At 41.4% G+C, this 20,029-nt stretch overlaps 1 protein-coding gene across 2 annotated transcripts in view; it reads left to right on the top strand.

The window, feature by feature from the left end:
* Window positions 1-5,250: 5,250 nt before the first annotated feature.
* DNMBP (dynamin binding protein) overlaps window positions 5,251-20,029 on the top strand; it is a 118,798-nt gene continuing 104,019 nt past the window's right edge. The window contains exon 1 of one of the 2 annotated variants that reach the window (XM_055560982.1): window positions 5,251-5,398. The gene's annotated coding sequence lies outside the window, so the exon portion shown is untranslated. Of the gene's footprint in view, window positions 5,399-13,040; window positions 13,063-20,029 lie in introns of those variants that run through there. The other variant, XM_055560983.1, reaches the window with a different exon arrangement.

Genomic DNA, 20,029 nt, shown 5'->3' with positions numbered 1-20,029 from the left:
GCAGAAAGTGAAGAAGAATTAAAGAGCCTCTTGATGAAGGTGAAAGAGGAGAGTGAAAAAGTTGGCTTAAAACAAAGATCATGGCATCCAATCCTATCAGTTCATGGCAAATAGATGGGGGAAATGTGGAAACAGTGTCAGATTTTATTTTCTTTGGCTCCACAATCACTGTGGATGGTGACTACAGCCACAAAATTAATAGATGCTTACTCCTTGAAAGAATAGCTATAACAAACCTAGACAGTGTATTAAAAAGCAGAGGCATCACTTTGCCACCAAAGGTCCTTATAGTCAAAGCTATGGTTTTACCAGTAGTCATGTAAAGATGTGAGAGTTGGACTATAAAGAAGGCTGAGCGCCGAAGAATTGATTGTTTCAAACTGTGGTACTGGAGAAGACTCTTGAGAGTCCCTTGGCAGCACGGAGATCAAACCAGTTAATACTAAACGAAATCAACCCTGAATATCCATTGGAAGGACTGGTGCTGAAGCTGAAGTTTCAATACTTTGGCCACCTGATGCGAAGAGCTGACTCGTTGGAAAAGCCTCTGATGCTGGGGAAGATTGAGGGCAAGAAGAGAAGGGGGCAACAGGGGATGAGATGGTTGGGTGGCATCACTGACTCAATGGACATCAGTTGGAGCAAACTCCAGGAGATAGTGAAGGACAGGGAAGCTTGGCGTGTTATAGTTCATGGGGTCGCAAAGAGTTGGACAGGACTTAGCAACTGAACAACAACCTTTCTCTAAAATGTGGACATGAGGGCAGGGAGTTTATTGGTTGTCTTTGTTAGGCTGAATCGAAAACATCTAGCATAATGCCTATTGCATTGCAAATGTTGTGTTATAAATCTTTGTTGATGAGTTATTGTTTTGCCTTTGATGATTAGAATCTTTACAATGTCCTAGGGCAGTGCTTCTTAAACTTTAGTGTACTCACTAAACTCAACGTTCAGAAAACTAAGATCATGGCATCTGCTCCCATCACTTCATGGCAAATAGATGGGGAAAGAGTGGAAACAGTGATAGATTTTATTTTGGGGGGGATCCAAAATCACTGCAGTTGGTGACTGGACCCATGAAATTAGAAAAATGCTTGCTCCTTGGAAGAAAAGTTATGACCAACCTAGACAGCATACTAAAAAGCAGAGACATTACTTTGCCAACAAGGTCCGTCTAGTCAAAGGTATGGTTTTTTTCCAGTACTCATGTACGGATGTGAGAGTTGGACTATAAAGAAAGCTGAGTGCCAAAGCTGATGCTTTTGAACTGTGGTGTTGGAGAAGACTCTTGAGAGTCCCTTGAACTGCAAGGAGATCCAACCAGTCCATCCTAAAGGAAATCAGTCCTGAATATTCATTGGAAGGACTGATGCTGATGCTGAAACTCTACTACTTTGGCCACCTGATGTGAAGAACTGACACACTGGAAAAGACCCTGATGCTGGGAAAGATTGAAGGCAGGAGAAGGGGACGACAGAGGATGAGATGGTTGGATGGCATCACGACTTGACGGACATGAGTTTGAGTGAACTCCGGGAGTTGGTGATGGACAGGGAGGCCTGGCATGCTGCAGTCCATGGGGTCACAAAGAGTCGGACACGACTGAACAACTGAACTGAACTCACTAAACCTCCAGAGGTTTTAGATTCAGTTATCAGATCATTCTGAAACTGACTCAGGTAAAAGAAACAGGTTCCAGGTGAGTTGCGTGTACATTTAGACATCCTAAGTTGTTTTCTTTTTAAAATACAGTGCTTCATTTTAATTTCATCTTGATTTCATATAGCATAATTTAAAAAAAACTTTATTGGAGTATAGTTGGTTTACAATGTTGCTTTAGCTTCAGGTATACAGCAAAGTGAGACAGTTATACATATAGGTATATTGACTCTTTTTCAGATTATTTTCCCATGTAAACCATTACAGAGTATTGAGTAGAGTTCCCTGTCCTATACAGTGGGTCCTTATTAGTTATCTACTTTATGTGTAGTAGTGTCTGTATGTCAATCCCAATCTCTCAATTTATCCCTCCCCCTTCATGTGACATACTTGATTCTGTCCAAAAACCAGTAGAAAAGCACATCCCCAAAACTCAAACAAAATTGTGGTTAGCTAAATAGGAATAGTATCTTCAGAAATAAAGCCAGGGGATTTGTGATGTTAATTACTTATTTTTGAGAGAAGAAAAGTTACTGTTTTACAGGCAAATGACACATTTGCTAAGTTTTGTCAAAATCCAAGATATTGATATGTTAGAAAGTTTTCTGCCCACAGTGTGCACATGCATCAAAAAGCAAAGATGGAAAACCGTATGGTAGTTCTTCACAAAATGAAGCATAGAATTATCATGTGACCCAGTCATTCCATTTCTGGGCATATTCAGGAAGGAACTGAGTGAAGGGATTCAAACAGATAGTTGTACACCCACGTCCACAGCACCATTTTTCATAATGGCTGAAAGGTGGAAACAAATGTTGGATGGAGAACATCCATTGACAGATGAATGTGCAAACAAAATGTGGTATATACATACAAGGGAATATTATTCCACCTTAAAAAGGAAGGAAATTCTGACATACGCTATGGCATGGATGAAACTTGAGGATCTATACAAAGTGAAATAAGTCGATCACAAAAGACAAACACTGGAAATTCCCTGGCAGTGCAATGGTTAGGACTCTGGGCTTTCACTGCCAAGGACCTGGGTTCAATCCCTGGCGTGGCAAAAACAAATAACTCAAAAGATAAACACTGTATGATTCCACTTACAACAGGTACCTGGAGTAGTCAGATTAATAGAGACAGAAGGCAGAATGGTGGTAGCCAGGAGCTGAGGAGAGAGAGGAAGGAAGGGTTGGTGTTTGACGAATACAATTTCAGTTTGGGAAGATGAAAAGTTCTAGAGATGGATGTAGGTGATGTAATGTGAATGTACTTAATGTCACAGAACCATACACTTAAAAACATTTAAAATGATAGACTTTATGTTACATATCAATAACCTCAGATATGCAGATGACACCACCCTTATGGCAGAAAGTGAAGAAGAACTAAAGAGCCTCTTGATGAAAGTGAAAGAGGAGAGTGAAAAAGTTGGCTTAAAGCTCAACATTCAGAAAACTAAGATCATGGCATCCGGTTCCATCACTTCATGGGAAATAGATGGGGAAACAGTGGAAACAGTGTCAGACTTTATTTTTCTGGGCTCCAAAATCACTGCAGATGGTGATTGCAGCCATGAAATTAAAAGACGCTTACTCCTTGGAAGGAAAGTTATGACCAACCTAGACAGCATATTCAAAAGCAGAGACATTACTTTGCCAACAAAGGTCCGTCTAGTCAAGGCTATGATTTTTCCAGTGGTCATGTATGGATGTGAGAGTTGGACTATACAGAAAGCTGAGCACTGAAGAATTGATGCTTTTGAACTGTGGTGTTGGAGAAGACTCTTGAGAGTCCCTTGGACTGCAAAGACATCCAACCAGTCCATCCTAAAGGAGATCAGTCCTGGGTGTTCATTGGAAGGACTAATGTTGAAGCTGAAACTCCAATACTTTGGCCACCTGATGCGAAGAGCTGACTCATTGGAAAAGACCCTGATGCTGGGAAAGATTGAGGGCAGGAGGAGAAGGGGACGACAGAGGATGAGATGGTTGGATGGCATCACAGACTCGATGGACATGGGTTTGGGTGGACTCTGGGAGTTGGTGATAGACAGGGAGGCCTGGTGTGCTGCGGTTCATGGGGTCGCAGAGTCGGAGACGACTGAACAACTGAACTTAACTGACTGATGTTATATATATTTTAACAAGCACACACAAGTAATAGAAAGGAGAAACAATATCTGATGAGAATTTTGAAATACAGATCTTCTCCACTTACAGTGGGATGTCTAGACAAACCCATGGTAATTTGAAAATATCCTAAGTCCAAAATGCATTTAATACAACTAACATACCCAACATCAGAGCCTGACCTACCTTTAACGTGCTCAGAACACTCACATTAATCTACTCCATGGACTGCAGCCCGCCAGGCTCCTCTGTCCATGGGATTTTCCAGGCAAGAATACTGGAGTGGGTTGCCATTTCCTTCTGCAGGGGATCTTCCCAACTCAGGAAATGAAGGCGGGTCTCCTGCACTGCAGGCAGATTTTTTACTGAGCCACCAGGGAACATTAACCTACAGTTGGGCAAAATCGTCTAACACAAAGCCTATTTTACAATAATGTATTGGATATCTCATGTAATTTATTGAATAGTGTATTTTGAAAGTGAAACCCAGAATTGTTTATGAGTACAGAATGGTTGAAAGCCTATTAGTGGCTTGCCCTCCTTATCTTGTGGTCGACTGGGAGCAGGCTTACTGTCGCTCTCAGCATCAGGAGTGTCCTAGAGCAAATCGCCAGCCCAGGAAAGGATTGAAATTGAAAATCCTACCGTGGTTTCTACTGAATGCCTACCGTTTTCTCATCATCGTAAAGTGGAAAAATCTTAAGGCCAACAATTTTAAGTGGGGACCATCTGTAGAGGTTTATCTGTTATGTGTTCACAGTGATAGACTTGTTGCATCTTCTTGAGCATCTCCCAGATAGATCCCAGGAACCAAGCACAGAAATTCAAGCAAGAAGCCAAGCAGTGTGACTTTATGGCCATTAACATACAAAGAAAATCCTGTGAGGATTCACGAACGAGTTAAAAGCGTGCTCTCAGCCCTGCCTAGTTCTGCATTCTGTCATTCCTTACTCTCAAATTCTCGACGATATACTGAGAGAAGTTCCTCAGGGGGAAAAAAAAAAAAAAAAACAGGCCGAAGTGAACTTCAAACATTTGCGACGTGATAAAGGGAACTACCTCGGAGCAACATAGAGGACCGCACAGTAGACAGGAATTGAATGGGCCTTCTCTAAATGGAACTCCCCCCGACCCACCTCCCACCCCACCCCCTGCCCCAGGTTGGATGGGGTGTGTGGCGGGTGAGAGATCATCAAGGGAGGCAAGGAACTTTCAACCAGAGAGAGCTGCACGTAGAACTGAAGGCGCCACGGGGAGCTGACATTCGAGCTGCCCCAGCAGGGTCGGCGCCGCGCGGCGGGCTGCCTCAGTTTCCCGGGGTAGAAGTTCTGGAGCACCACCCCCTCTGACGTCACGGGGCGGGGCGTCTGGGGGCTCGAGCGCGGGGCTGGCCCTGAGTGGGTGGGCGCGCCGGGACGAAGCGTGGCGCCCCCGGGCCGCGCGGTCCCGGCGAGGCGGAAGCCTAGGCTGGAGGCGGGGCCGCGGCGCTGAGTCACGCGGGATTGACCCGCCCGCCGCCTGCAGAGGCGGAGGTGACAGCGGGCCTGGGACGTGCGGCCGTAGCTGCCCGCTGCGCCGAGGGACCGCCGGGCAGCGGAGAGCAGGTCAGAGGCCGGGCGAGGCCGGGTTGGGCAGTTCGGTCTTCGGGGGCGGCGGGCGGAGGGGCCCCGGGCCCCGAGGGACGCGCCGGGATGCTGGGCCTGCGCCGCCCCTGCCGGGAGCCTCCGACAGGCAGCGGGGCACCGGGCCCTCGTCGGAGCCCTTCGGTCCAGGTCGGTCGAGCCCTAGGAGGCGCTGGGGACTCGAAGAAGCCAGGTGGTCGGCAGTCCGAGGGTTGCAGACGTGGGCTTTTAAAAATTGTGTCAGGCAAGCCCAGGGATCTTCGCCCTGCACCGCCCTGCCACTCCGGCAATGAGGCGAAATTTGTAAACTCTGGAAAAGAATCCAGCGTTATTTTACAGATGAAGAAATTCTTTTGGTTCACACAGCGTCACTTTCAGTCGGAGTAGGAGGACGGTTTCCGAAACAAGAGTAAGACCTGTTTGGCTAGAGATGCAAGTTTGCTTCTGGTGGAATTTGGTATACCTGCTTTCCTGCCTCAGGTACCGATGTCAACCAGGCATCAATTTCTCAAGGCATCTAACCTTAAAAAGGATGTCTATGCTGTCAGTTGAATAAAGGAATACTGGGGTTACAAACAGGTCAGGTCTGCTGCAAGTTAGTTGCTGTGGAAAATGGTTGCTGTATACAGTTAAAGTTTAAATGAAAACTCCACTTTACATGCAATCTTTTTATCCTTTATTGTCTGTCTCATTTATATAGTAATGAAGGATACTCACAACTTATTCTGTAGTTAGTAATTTGCCTTTAGGTCTGTTTTACGGTAATTGTTTTATAGTAATGTGAGCTTTCTTTTCACTATCACTGGTGCTGTGGAATGTGGCAAGCCAGGGGTAGCATTAATATTTAGTGTTTGAGCATAGATTAGCTGGGCTTCCCAAGTGGTGCTAGTGGTCAAGAACCTACCTGCCTATACAGGAGACACAGGTTGGATCCCTAGGTCAGGGAGATCTCTGGAGGAAGGCATGGCAACCCACTTCAGTATTCTTGCCTGGAGAATCCCATGGACAGAGGAGCTTGGAGGGTTATAGTCCATGGGGTCGCAGAGAGTCAGACATGACTGAAGCGACTTAGCACACATAGGTTAGCTATAGGTGTTTGTATAGCTGAAGTTACAGGCTCGGTTAATTCCTTGTTGTATATTGAAGAGTGAAGTATGTGCCAGCATACAGGTGTTGTTTCTTAGACTGTTGCTGTGTTTATTACTCACCGCATAGAATTGATTCAGATTGATGAGCAAGTTAGTTTAAACCTCAGCACCTGTTTTTCTCTAAATTATTGAATTAAAGGATCTCTAAGACTCCCATCTCTAAAGTTCCCTGATTTTATGTGTTAATTTGAAACATATGTCACTCATTGTGACAATAACGGTTTTTAGAAAACATGTTTTTTAAAAAAACTCTGCATCATGCATAGCAAATCTTCAAATTCAGTGTTACTCTCAACGCTTCCAGTCACTTCATCATTGTTGAGTTAATGTAAGTGAAAAGAGATTTTTCAAATTACTTCTGTGTTAAATTCACTAAATTTAGAGACTGTAATGAATGCTTTGTGTATGGTGGAGAGTTGCTAAAATCTGGCCTGGGGATGGGATCTCTGCAGCGCACAGATAACTTTTGCAATAAGCCAAGAACATTCTGCCTCGGAAATGTGATAAGGTGTCTTCAATACAGTGTTCATACTGTATGAATTTCCAGCCGAGATGTGATAATCTTCGTAGACAATCTGTCCAAATATGCACATGTTATTTTGTCTTACAGCTCCAAAGTAGAGCCTTTCCCACCTCTTGTTTCTTTCCTGGCTCGTTTCTTCTTAGTGTCCCTCTTACGTGCAGAGACCCCTTCACATTCCTCTTTGATCCACATGAAAGAGGCAGTTAAGGGCCTCTTTCAAGCACTGATTGAACCTACATCACTTTTTCTCCTCTTAAAGTACATGATAAATTGTAATTCTTGAATGATCATTTAGGTCTCCTAAAAGCTCAAGAGTGAATATTCATCTTTAGAACATAGTGCAAGACTCCATGAGGCTCTGGTTCTGAAAAAGGGTTAAGGGGACTGTGTATAGATTTTTATCCTCCCTAAACTGGGAGACTGCAATCTAGGAAGCCTCCAGAGCCAGTAGACTCATTTCTCTGCCTCAGAAGGAAACAGTTTCAACAGGATACATAGTGAATCTTCAAATTTGTTATTCTTCTCATCTCTCCCACTCACTTTATCAGGGTTGGGCTGAAATAAGCAAAAGGTGATTTCTCATATTTCAGACACTTCAGTGATTGTTCACATTACAGATACTTTTTAAATTTGGTGAACTTTTTTAAGTGACAAAAGCAATTAAACTAGAATGCAAATGGAGGTTTGCATACCCACTACCAGATATAAGGCTTTTATTATCTTCTAGGTTTATTAGTCTGTCATTTCTGAAGTTAGTTAGTGTATTACCTACCCCACAGCGGGCTTCCCAGATGGCTCAGTGGTAAAGACTGCCTGCTAGCGCAGAGGAGGTGGGTTCCATCCCTTGGTTGGGAAGATCCCCTGGAGGAGGAAATGGCAACCCTTAAACACGAATTCAGTTAATATTAGTTTCTTATTATGCCTTGCTTAGGAAATCTGAATAAACTAACCTTCAAGATTGGATAACTTAGTCTTGTTGGCCAGGAGCTAATTATAAAATACCAGTCTCTCACCTGGAAAGGCAGAAAGGTATGAAGCAGCAGCCATAAAATCATATCACAGATCAACCTTGTGATGAAAGAATTGATAAACAAACCAAGGCTCAACAAATATTCATGGAGCACCAGATCTGTTCTTGGTGCTGGGGATATAGCTGTGAACAAAACAGAAAAGGCCCTGTCCTCATGCAGTAGATATTCTGGTAGCATGGGGGCAGACAGGAAATAAATATGTGACTGGATCATGGTCACATGATTGCAAGTGTTGTGAAGAAACAGAAAGAGGTGTAAGTGGGAAAGGAGAAGGAGGCGTGCGCTCATAAAGTGCAGAGTGGTCTAAGAAGGCCTCTACTGAGATCGCTTTGAATCTAGGTCTTGAGAGGAGTGAGGGAGTGAGCAGAAGGCAGAGGGATGAGTAAGTTCCAGACCCTAATGCAGAAGCATGTTTGGCATGTGTGAGGGCCAGCAAGGTCATGGTGGCCAAGCAGTCCCCATGTGGGTGAGGGGAAAGTGCAGCCGATGAGAGGTGGTAGGAGTTGGGGTTGGGGACATGGTGTGCATAGCAGTGTAGGCGGTTTTGTGAAGTATTTTGGCCTTTACTCTGAGTGAGAGGGGAGCCCGTTGAGCCTTTTGGACAGAGAAGCTTCTGATGACTTATGTTTTAACAGGATCACTCTGGCTGAGTGACAGAGAGACAGAAAGGGACAAGGGCACAGTCGGTGAGGGCTTCCCATTCATACCAGTTTCGTGACCCTGAACTGCAGTCCCCTGGCCTTAGTTTGCTCATCTTAGGATAACCAGGCGCTCTCTAGCTCTAGAATTTTTAGATTCTAAGAAGTGTGGAATCTCTGTGGGCTAGAGGATTATGTATATGAAAAGGTTCTGAAAGTAAGTTGTTTCAGAGGACGTGAAAAGTTGATGCCACCAATGTGCCTTTAGCTGAATCACTCCTAATCTCACTCCTAATCAAGAGGTAATCGGCTCTTTTCAGTTAGGTTGTGAGGTCATGAGAACAAAAACACTGTTTCGTGACCATTCTCCCCTGATCCCTTTAGTCCTCTGCTGATCCCTGAATTTTTCCCTTCCTGCCTGAAAAAGGATGAAAAGCTGTTACTCATCAACAAAGCTGGCAACCAGAGTTGCTTTTGTTGTTAGGAAAGTTGGAAACTTAGGGGAAGGAAACAATTCTAATTTTGTTTTCATCACAGGTCATTTGAATTCTTCTTTTTTAACATGCAAGGAGCCTAAAAGATGTCTTTTTTTTTTTTTTCCCCTTATCTTCCTCCCTGCATTTTAGTTGGTAATGATGCATTTCATTATGCTTTCCCACCACCCCGAGTACTGTTTTTAAGGTCCTCCTGTGTTTCTACATGTACATCTAATTCTTTGCTTCTGAATGCTGTATTATGTCCCATGCTCTGTGTGCATGTGTGAACCACAATTTTGCTTGTCTCCTCTCTGTGTAATACATCCTCAGGTTGTCCCTACTTCCTACCACCACAAATATTGCTGCAGTGAGCATCTCCATACCTGTCCACTTCTAAAACTGTGTAATAGAAGTGTGGGGTATACACTTAGAAGGGAATCACTGGATCATGGGCTTTCACGTCCTGAATTTGATCAGACTGTGCCAGATGCCTGCCCACAATAGCTGTACCAATCTCTCCTGCCAGAAGTGTTTGAGGGGTCTTATATCATATCCCAACCACCACTCAGCTTTCTCTTGGTCTCCACCTTTTGTCATCTCATAGGGGCAAAGTGGTATCTTATCATTTTCATTTGTATTCTTTGGTTACTAATGAGTATAAACATCTCTTATACATATAGTTTTATCTATAAATTACTGATTCCTGTCTTAGCCCATTTTCTCTTGAAGTTACTGTGTTGTTGCTGTTGACTCGTGGAAGATAGTTTATAGATGTTTATTCATCATCACTTTGTAGATGTTTTCTCATATGTTAATTTTGTCTGTTGACTTGAATCAATAAAAATTCTTTTTTTAATAAAAATTCTTAATTTTAATATAATGAAATAAGTAAATTCTTTGGCTTATATCTTATGCTTTTAGAGTTTTAAGAAGGCCCTGCCAGTCCCCAAGTTATTGCTATTCCTTTAATTTGTCTAGAGTCCACATTACACATGAGTTAGATAGGGATCCAGCCCTATTATTCTCCATTTAATGAGCCAGTTTTTTCCAGTAACATATCCAAAAAACCCATCATTTCTTCATTACATTGTGATACCCTCTTTCTCCTATATGGTTTCCATGGATACACTAGTCTATCTCTAAGCCTCTTTTTTGTTCCATTAGTTTGTCAGTTCTTGCTCTGTTTTCTATTGCTCTAATTTTATTACAGTGATTTGGCAATACATCCTCATGACTGGCACAGCAAGTATCCCATCTCTTTAATTTTTAAATTTATTTAGCTACTCTGGGGTCATTATTTTTCCATATACCGTTTGCAGTATGTTTATCAAGTTCCTCAAATTTTTGGAGAAATTTTTATTGGGCTTGAGTTTATAAATTATTTGAGAGAGGCTTAACATCGTTTTGATATTAGCTTATTTCATTCAGAAGTATGTCATGTGTCTCTTCATTTATTCAGCTCACTTTTTTTCCCAGAATTTTTGTTTTACTTGGAAATGATTTAAAACTAACAGAGGAATTCTAAGATTAGTACAAAGAGCTCCTGTATGTTCCTTATCTAGATTCATATTGCTGTATTTGCTTTATTACTCCCTGTCTACATTTCTCTGCCATTTGTTCTTACCCATTTGAGTTATTAGTTGCAGACATCATGACCCTTTACGCCTAAATACTTCATCAGCTCATCTTTAAGTCCCTTATTAGAACTTTAAAGTTTTCTCCATAAAGGTCTAAGAGGATATTCTTGGCTAAATTAATTTCTGAATACTGAATAATAGTTTTGTTACTATTGTGAATCATGTGTGCTTCTATTACTGTTGGCTATTGGTAGTTTAAGAGAAATGGTATTGATTATTGTAAGTTAATCTTGTATTTTGCAGCCTGGCTTCACTGTCTTATTCAAATAGTCTGCTGTTTTCTGTTGTTTCTTTCCCCCCAGAATCATGTCCTTTGAAAATACTGATAGTTTTGTTGTTTCCCATCCTTGTATTTCTTGTTTATCTTTCCTTTACAGCCTTGACCAGAACTTCCAGAACTATGTCAAAAATGTTGCTATGTTAGTGAACATCTTTGTCTTATCCTCACTCTTAAGGAGAATTAATCTAAAGTTTCCCCATTTCATATAATGTTTGTTTTAGGTTTTAGGTGTACCTTCATCAGGTTACCCTGGAGAAGGGAATGGCAACCCACTCCAGTATTCTTGCCTGGAGAATTCCGTGGACAGAGGAGCCTGGCGGGCTGCAGTCCATGGGGCCACAAAGAGTTGGACACGACTGAGCGACTCACACTTTTGTCAGGTTAAGGTATTCTCCTTTAGGTACTCCTGGTTTACTGAGCATTTTCATCATAAATGGGTATTAAGCCTTGTCAAATACTTTTTCAGGATTTGTCTCTAAAGAAATAAGATAGCATCAGGAGGCTGCAAACCAAAATCTAAGCTGAGCTTTAGCTTCAAGTATAAGAAGATTAATAAAAGTATTTCTGACACTGCATATATAAATTTATGGTAAACATATCACAATTCCAATATAAGCTTATTTCACTGTTATGTCATCATTTTCCTCCTGCTTTAAGACTGAGAATTTAAAAAGCTGGTGTGAGGGATGAGAGCGCCATATTCAGCATAACTGAAGTCGTCAGCATGATTGTAAATATAAGATATGTAAAATTATAGTTTCCTTGCTCTGTGGATCAGTCTCTGCTCTGGGCATAAATCTCACCTAAGTATATCTCACAGAATATTGAGATGGTTCAGCAAGTAGCTCTTTAGCAGCCATAACTGCTAGAGTGTTGGGCAGTAGATTCTCAGGGCCATCTCTTTTGGTACATGATTGTTTTTTTTTTAAGCTAGCTGTTTTTTCTTAATTATAAAAATTATGCCTCTTAATTGTAGAAAATTTGCAAATAGAAAAGGAAATCTTTGATCCTGCCTTTTAGAATAAATCCCTGTTAAACTGTTTCTCTCTCTGGTCTTCTTTGGGGAGTAGGTATGGGGGGCTTACTTTTTGGAGGAGGAGAATTCACCTAACGTTGGGCTATATAATTTTGCATCACCCCTCCTTTTTCAGGTTTAGGCCATTAGCTCTTGTTTGTCTTGCTTTGATTGATCTTCTGGGAAAAAAAAAAGCTGTAAGAAAGATATGATTAGTTTATAGAGGCAGGGTTATAGCTTGCTGATGACTTGGACATTTCTAACAGGCTGTGTCTGAGTGCACAGACAGCCTGGCCTCATTACCAGAGCATGGAGAAGTCAGAGTCCATCTGCCAGCAGACGGAAGACTAGCTTGAAGGAGAGGAGGAATCTATTTGATGTCACTCTGCTTCAGTTCAGTTAGTACCTTCCTTGTTTAGAACACATTTGCATTCATCTTTCAGAAAATAAAAAGTATGGAGGAAATAGTTGTAATTTACTTTCTTTTGACTCTGAAATAAGCCCAAAATATTGTCTTGTTTCCCCAGTCACCTTCTGCTAGTGTGAGGTGAGGGAGTGTGGTACTAAATTGCTGAAAGTGACAGAATTTTTAACATTCTTATCAGCTGATAGATTCAACATCCAATGCCCTCCCCTCCTCACTCCTCATTCCTTCACCCTGCTCTTTTTCATTTTGCTGAGATACCTGTCACTTCCTCAGATCTTGTTGTCTGCCTTCCCCATCCCTCCAGGAGGAAGTTCTTCAAGGACAGGAACCTGTTTTGTTCACTGATAAATCCCAAGCACCTTTGAGCCTTGCCTGGTGCATAGCATGCCCTCAACAGATGGAACCCATAAAATGAGTCAATCTGTAAGGAGGCAGCTGTGTGTTACAGCGAGGGAAAGTCTTAAGGGAGAGGTAAGGGAAGACAATTTTCTTAGCCTCCTGGGTTCGATAAACTAGTAGAGTCCCCGTTTCCTGCTTGACCTTTTAAGGGTTTCTATCAACCTAGCCACAGAGTTAATTTCTCTACATCTGTTTTAGCCACTCTGTGGTTTTTCAAAGTGGAGTGTGTCTGTGTTGCTGACAAGCACATGGCGGGAGTAGGGCTGCAGAGAGAATAGTCAGTGCTGACGTGGGCTCATAGGTTCCGGGCCCAGCACACACTCTACGTTGTTTTCATGAGGTGATTGATTCTCTTAGGACAAATGATCTGCCCCATCAGCAAAAAAAGTTGCAGTGGATGTGCCGAGTGGCACTGAATGCCCAGTGTCACACCCCATGCCCTCCCCCTTTCTAGTTTATTCTTCCTCTTATCCCCAGCCATGCAGAAACCTTTTGGCATCTCTGTTGTTTCTGGATCTGGTTCAGGATTGTTATGATGAACAGTCATGCTGCATACACCTGGTCACTTTATTATAAAGCAAGGCTCAATCATATTAAATAGCACTCTGTAGGGTGCTAAGAGGAAAAAAGAGGGGGGCGGGTTTGACACAAATACACCATAATGCTGTCCTGGAGGCCAAGGCTGTAGACCCATCTGTCTTGTATAGACCATTGTCTGAGTCAAGGTCCTGAAAAATACCACTTAACCATTATTTTTACCTACTATTATTCTACTGCTTGACACATTGCTGCTGCTGCTAAGTCGCTTCAGTCGTGTCCAACTCTGTGCAACCCCATAGACGGCAGCCCAACAGGCTCCCCTGTTCCTGGGATTCTCCAGGCAAGACATTCTCGAGGCTTGACACATTACCTGGCCCTCAAATCTGATCCAAACTGTCCATGTATATTCTAATTCCACGTCCCTATTTCTCCTTCAGTCAGATCTCTCTCTCTTTCCTATAGCAATGATGATAGCAATAAGTATATTATTATAATTATGAATGTGTCTTGGGGTTCACTAGCAGTCTGAATTCAAATGAAGGGAAAGGAATTTAAAACAACAATAATAATATACTAACAGCGGCTAATATTTTAGCCAGTCATAATCCTAACTGCATTCTTATTTAATCTTCAGAACAATTTTATAAGGAAGGTGCTGTTGTAATCCTCATTTTGCATTTGGAGAAACTCAGGTACAAGTTGGTTAGGAAACTTGCCCTAGAGTTTTTAATGCTGTTAAGTGATAGAATAGGAAATCAAACGCCTCTTTTTCTCCAGCACCCACTCTCTCAACCAGCATGCCATAGCAGGTCTCAGGTAAGTGGCTGCCTGAAGACCAGGAATGACTTTCACAGTCACATGGTTAGTGATGATTGTCCTTTTTTCACGGTCACCGCACTACTCACTGGAGTGAGGTGTAGGGGGACTGGGAGGAGTCTGTAGCGGGGACTGGCTGGGGAGTTTCCTCCCAGATCCTGTGTTGACTCTGCAGACAGAAACGAACGGCACCTCAGAAAGGGAGAGGCTCTGAAACTACCCATCTGGCTTGCGTTCTCTGCCTTTTTGACCTTTTCCTAAAAATAATAATTTCCTAATAATTAGTAATATTTGAGATTTGCAAAAAATGAATAAAGAACAATACAACAAATGTCCCATGTGTCCAACACTCAATTTAAGACGTAGAAAGCTGAGTTGGTTTGTGTTCCATCTCCCTTTGCCCTTTTTAAGACTCTGGTTCTAGTGACTCAGAAGGAAGAATAAAAGAACTGCATTTTATTTACATGTGACAGCAGTACCATCCTGTCACCTAAGAAGAAGCCCCAGTCATTGCTCTGGAAGCCAGTCAGTGTTCAGCATTTCTTCCATTTGTCTCAGTTTCTTAAACAGTTGATTTGTTTGAATTGGAATCCAAGAAATGACACCCATTGCATTCAGCTAATATGTTTCTTAAGTAGTTTTTAATTGATAAGTTCCCTTTCCTTTCATTTTCATTTTAAGTTTTGATTACAGTTTATTTTGTTGAAGAGTTTTGTCATATAGTTTCCCACATTCTGGGTTTTTTTGAATGGCTATGATGCAACCTTATTGCCCGATTGCAAGTTGATTTACACTTTTAATCTGTCAGTCACTCTTGGAGGTCCCAAGTTATTCAGTCTCCATAAATAGAAAGGGTTCACTGACCCACATACAGGTTGATCTGGTCCAGAGGTCGTTTCCGAGGAGTCTTCCAAAATGTTCCAGGTGATAGGGAATGACATAATCAGCAGCAGATATCTCTATTTAAAAACATTTTGCCTCAGAAGGAATTTTATAGCTTCTCTTTGCCAAGGAATTTTCATGGTCCCTAGAGTCAAAGAAGGGAAGGGAGAAGTGAGTGAGTGGTCTGGTTTTCTTCTTTCAGACCATGTCTGTTGCTTTAAGGATTTCTGGGGCTCAGTGCCAGAACTTCCTTGGGATATTATTGTCTTATAGTTCAGATCTGCTTATCAGGAAACAGAATCCCTGAAGGGTCAGTTAAGAGGAGAATGAGCTTACATTAAAATCAGACCTTTGTTAGTGCCTGTTGGGGTCTTGTGTTTTATTCCTGAGCCGCTAGCCAGACTGTAGAGCATAATACTAATGTGTATGGTCTTCACACCTATAGTGTTTATTATCTGTTCTTTATGCTGCCACTGTCTAGATGTTGTTCAACAATTATAATAACATTTGGACCGCCGTAGACATGAAGAAGTCCAATTTTGTTTTATTTTTATTTTAGTCTTGTTGCCTTGACCCACTAGTCAACTGTTATAGTTCTACATGGTAATTAGTCAATATTAAAAAGAAATAAAATTGTTGAAGTGTGAGGCAATATTTGGCTTTATTTATCTGGTGGTTCAGATGGTAAAGAATCTGCCTGCAACGTAGGAGACTTGGGTTTGATCCCTGGGTCGGGAAGATCCCCAGGAGAAGGGGATGGCAACCCACTCCAGTAATTCTTGCCAGGAAAATCCCATGGACAGAGGAGCCTGGCGGGCTGCAGTTCGTGGGGTCAATGAGTCAGACAGCTGAGCGACTAACACTTTCACTTTCATCAATATTTAGTGGCTTGATGACTGTTAAAAAAAAAGTATCTCAATGTCAATATTTTCATGTAGTTTTAAAGCCCAACAATTAATAAAACCAAGACTAAAAATCTAACATAGAATAAGGACATTTAATGCGTTTGTTACAGTACTGCTTACACTTTCATTATGAACTTAACTTGCTATCTTAAGAGGTTTGCTTTAATTAAAGGCATTGATAACAGTAAGTTACTGGAAATCTTTGTGTTGAATTTTACCAGTATATTAAAACTTTATTCTTATATTCCATATAAGAATGGAATCAGGAGTCAGACTTGGTCAATATTCTCTTCTGGTGACTCTAAATGCTTAAAAACTGAAGTATAATTATTATTCACAACAGAAGTGTCAACCAGAGGTGGTTTGCTAGTTATGGATTGTTCTTCCTTGCAGTGATCAGTTTAACAAAAATAAACACTTCCTATTTCCCATGGTCACAGGTAGCAACAGCATACACAGGCGATAATATGATAGAAGAGCAGTGTGTAGGTGTGTTGTAATAATGTGTTACAACGTAGTTCCTCGCAGTGAAGTGCCAGTGTTTTGATGAGGCCAGAGTTTGGGGAGTGTGGTGGGTGGAGGGTGTCCAGAAATGAGGCCAAACGTATGTGTGGGAACCAGATCACGATGAGCTCTGTACGATTTACAAAGGAGTTTCAGATACTTCTTATCAGTGATGGATGAGAAACTCTTTTGAACTTCAAGCCGTAGAGAATTATGAGAGTTTGTATTTAAAAAAGATAATCCTAGTGCAGTGTAGAAGATAGAACAGAGGGACATAAGACTGGTGGGTAACCATTTAGGAAGCTATTGCCATAGTCCCAAAGAAGAGATGATGGGAGAAAAAAGAAAAGTAGGGCAGGGGCAATCTCAAACTGAAAAATGTCAAGTCAAAGAACAATTTTTAAGAGGTATATGAGTTTGAAGGACTTGACAATAGTGTTAATGTTTTTCCTGAAAATGGAGGATACTTTTTTAGAAGGTTTTTTTTAGGACATTAGTTTTTTTTTTTTTTTTTTACATGTATTAAAAGATTAGTTTGGGGAACTGGCTCACAGGATTATGGAGGCTGAGAAGTTCCAGATCTGCTGTCAGCCAGGGAGAAACGCAGGAAAGTCAGTAGTATAGTCCTAGCCTAAGTTGAAAGGCTTGAGAACAAGGAAGTGCTGATGGTGTAAGTTCCATAGGATATTTAATTAATTTCATATTCCTCTTCTATCCCTGGAAGGCATTTGGCAAGGTTTTCTTAGACCCATAGGCAAGGATCTCTTAAGTAAAACTGCTGCCAGATCTTTGTGGGATGTAGAACTATGTAGTTCATTTAGAGTTTAGGGTAGAGGGGGATGTCAATTGCTTTGTCCTTGTGACCAGTAACCACAAAGAGTCACATTACTGCCCCTTCCTTTCAAAGAGACGAGCAATTTTGAGCAGTTGACCCCACCCAAAAGTTGCTGCCTCATCTTTATTATTGTTATCATCAGTATGAGCGATGATAACATTTCTCCTCTCACTTCATTATCATCATCACCATCCTCATAGCTGACATTTACAAAATGTGCAAGGGTTTACTATTTACCAGGAAATGTATTAAATGTTTTACCAACATGATCAAACGTATTTATCTGTCTTTGGCTGTACTGGGTCTCTCTTGCTGTGCAAGGGCTGCCTCTAGTTGCAGTGAGTGGGGTATGCCTGCTTCTCTCTGTGGTGGCTTCTCCTTGCAGAGCATCAGATCTAGAGCACCTAGGCTCAGTAGTTGTGGTACATGGGCTTAGTTTGCCCTGTGGGTTGTGGGATTTTCCTGAACCAGGGATCGAACCCTTGTCCCCTGCATTAGCAGGTGAATTCTTAATCACTGATCCACCAGGGAAGCTCCCTACATGATCAAACTTAATCCTCATAACACACCATAAAATAAATTACTATTGTTATCTTCAGTTTACAGATGAGGAAACAAAAGTTCAGAGTGGTTTAAGTAACTTGCCCAAGGTCACATAGCAAATGCAGAACCAAAAACTGAAACTAATTCTCTGACTTAAATCTGAGCTCTTAGCTATTATGAATATATTTATTACTTAATATAATTTAGAAGTGGAAATGATTTCTCTTTTTAAATTTATTCCTTTATGTAGCCATGCCCTAGAAAGTTCACATAATCAAATACTGTATTACCTACCCTCCATCTGCAGCTAATAGTGGGAATAAAACATAAATACATTTTTAGTACATAAAATACAGGAAAAACTTGAAGGACAATCAGATCAGCTCAGTCGTGTCCGATTCTTTGTGACCCCATGAATAGCAGCACGCCAGGCCTCCCTGTCCATCACCAACTCCCGGAGTTCATTCAAACTCACGTCCATCGAGTCAGTGATGCCATCCAGCCATCTCATCCTCTGTCGTCCCCTTCTCCTCTTGCCCCCAATCCCTCCCAGCATCAGGGTCTTTTCCAATGAGTCAACTCTTCACATGAGGTGGCCAAAGTGGAGCATAAATAGGGAAGCTATTTAAATTTCTGACTTTTTTCAAGGCAAGATATCCATGTATGCCTTCACTATTTTTAGCCTGAAATATGGCAGTTTCTAAAACAAGAGATACACTCAGTTTTTAAAATTGAGACATAATTCACAAACCATGAAATCCCCCCTTTTAAAGTATACGATTGAGTGGGGTTTTTTTGGGTGTTTTACACATATGTGCAACCTTCACCACTGTCTAGTTCCAGAACATTTCCTCACACTGGAAAGAAACCTTGTGTTCTTTAGCAGTCAGTCATTCCCCACTTCTTTCTCCTGAGACACTCGTTTTAAAACCCATTAAATGCCAAAAAAAACCATCCTAAAGCTATGACAAGGTTTTTGAGAATATCTGCCCATAGTCTTGCTCTAATGCAGATGATGAGAGCACGGCAGCAGCAACAGTCATAATAGCAGCTGAGCCCTGTATAGTGCTTACTGCGTGTAAGGTACTCTTCTAAGTGCTGCATTTACATTAACTCATTTAAATTTCTATGAAGCAGGTTCTATTACTGAACCCATTTTCTAGGTGAGGAAATTAAAGCACGGAGAAGTTGAGTAACTTGCCTCAAATCACGTAACCTGAACATGGGGTGGAGCTAGGAGGTAAATCCAGATAGTCTGGCTTTGTGATCTGTGCTCTTAATTATTGTTTAAAGTTCATGTTTATATTTGAAAATTATATAAAGACCTTGAACCATGCTAAGTGAAAGAAGCCTGTCACACAAGACCACCTATTGTATGACTCCATTTGTATGAGATGCCTAGAAAAGGCAAATCTTTCTGTCTAGAAAGTAGATTACTGGTTGTCTGGGGCTGGGATGGATGGGGAGATTTTTGGAGACAAATGGAAAGTGACTGCTAATGGGTATGGAGTTTATTTTTGAGATGATGAAAATGTTTTAAAATGGATAGTGGTCCAGGTTGCACAACTCTGGAAATTGACTAAACCCATTGTATTGTACACTTTGGATTAATTCTATAGTATGTGAGTTGCAACTCAATAAACCTGTTTTTTAAAAATGATATGAAGATAAATGACCTGGATGATTTGCCTTGGAATACCTTTTTGTCTTTATCTGGGAAAAAAAAATACACACATTTGTGTTTGGGAGTGCTCAAATACTTAAAACCTGTTCTAATTCTAACCATTATACTTGCTTATTCAAACATTTCAGGTGCTCCCAAGTACCTAAAATCAAAGCCCAACCTTTCTAATGTGGGAGTGAGTCCTGTGAGATCCTGTAAGCTCTGTGTGAAAGAGGAACATGATCATTGGGAATGTGAATATACATTTTGATATATAACTTCAATTAGTTCAGTGTGTTAAGTTATCCATTCTGCAACTATTTATGGAGGGCCTGCTATGTACCAAGCAGT

Source organism: Bubalus kerabau, chromosome 22, assembly GCF_029407905.1.
Source record: "Bubalus kerabau isolate K-KA32 ecotype Philippines breed swamp buffalo chromosome 22, PCC_UOA_SB_1v2, whole genome shotgun sequence".
Classification (NCBI taxonomy): domain Eukaryota; kingdom Metazoa; phylum Chordata; class Mammalia; order Artiodactyla; family Bovidae; genus Bubalus; species Bubalus kerabau.
This window is presented reverse-complemented; position numbering and strand designations above follow the sequence as displayed.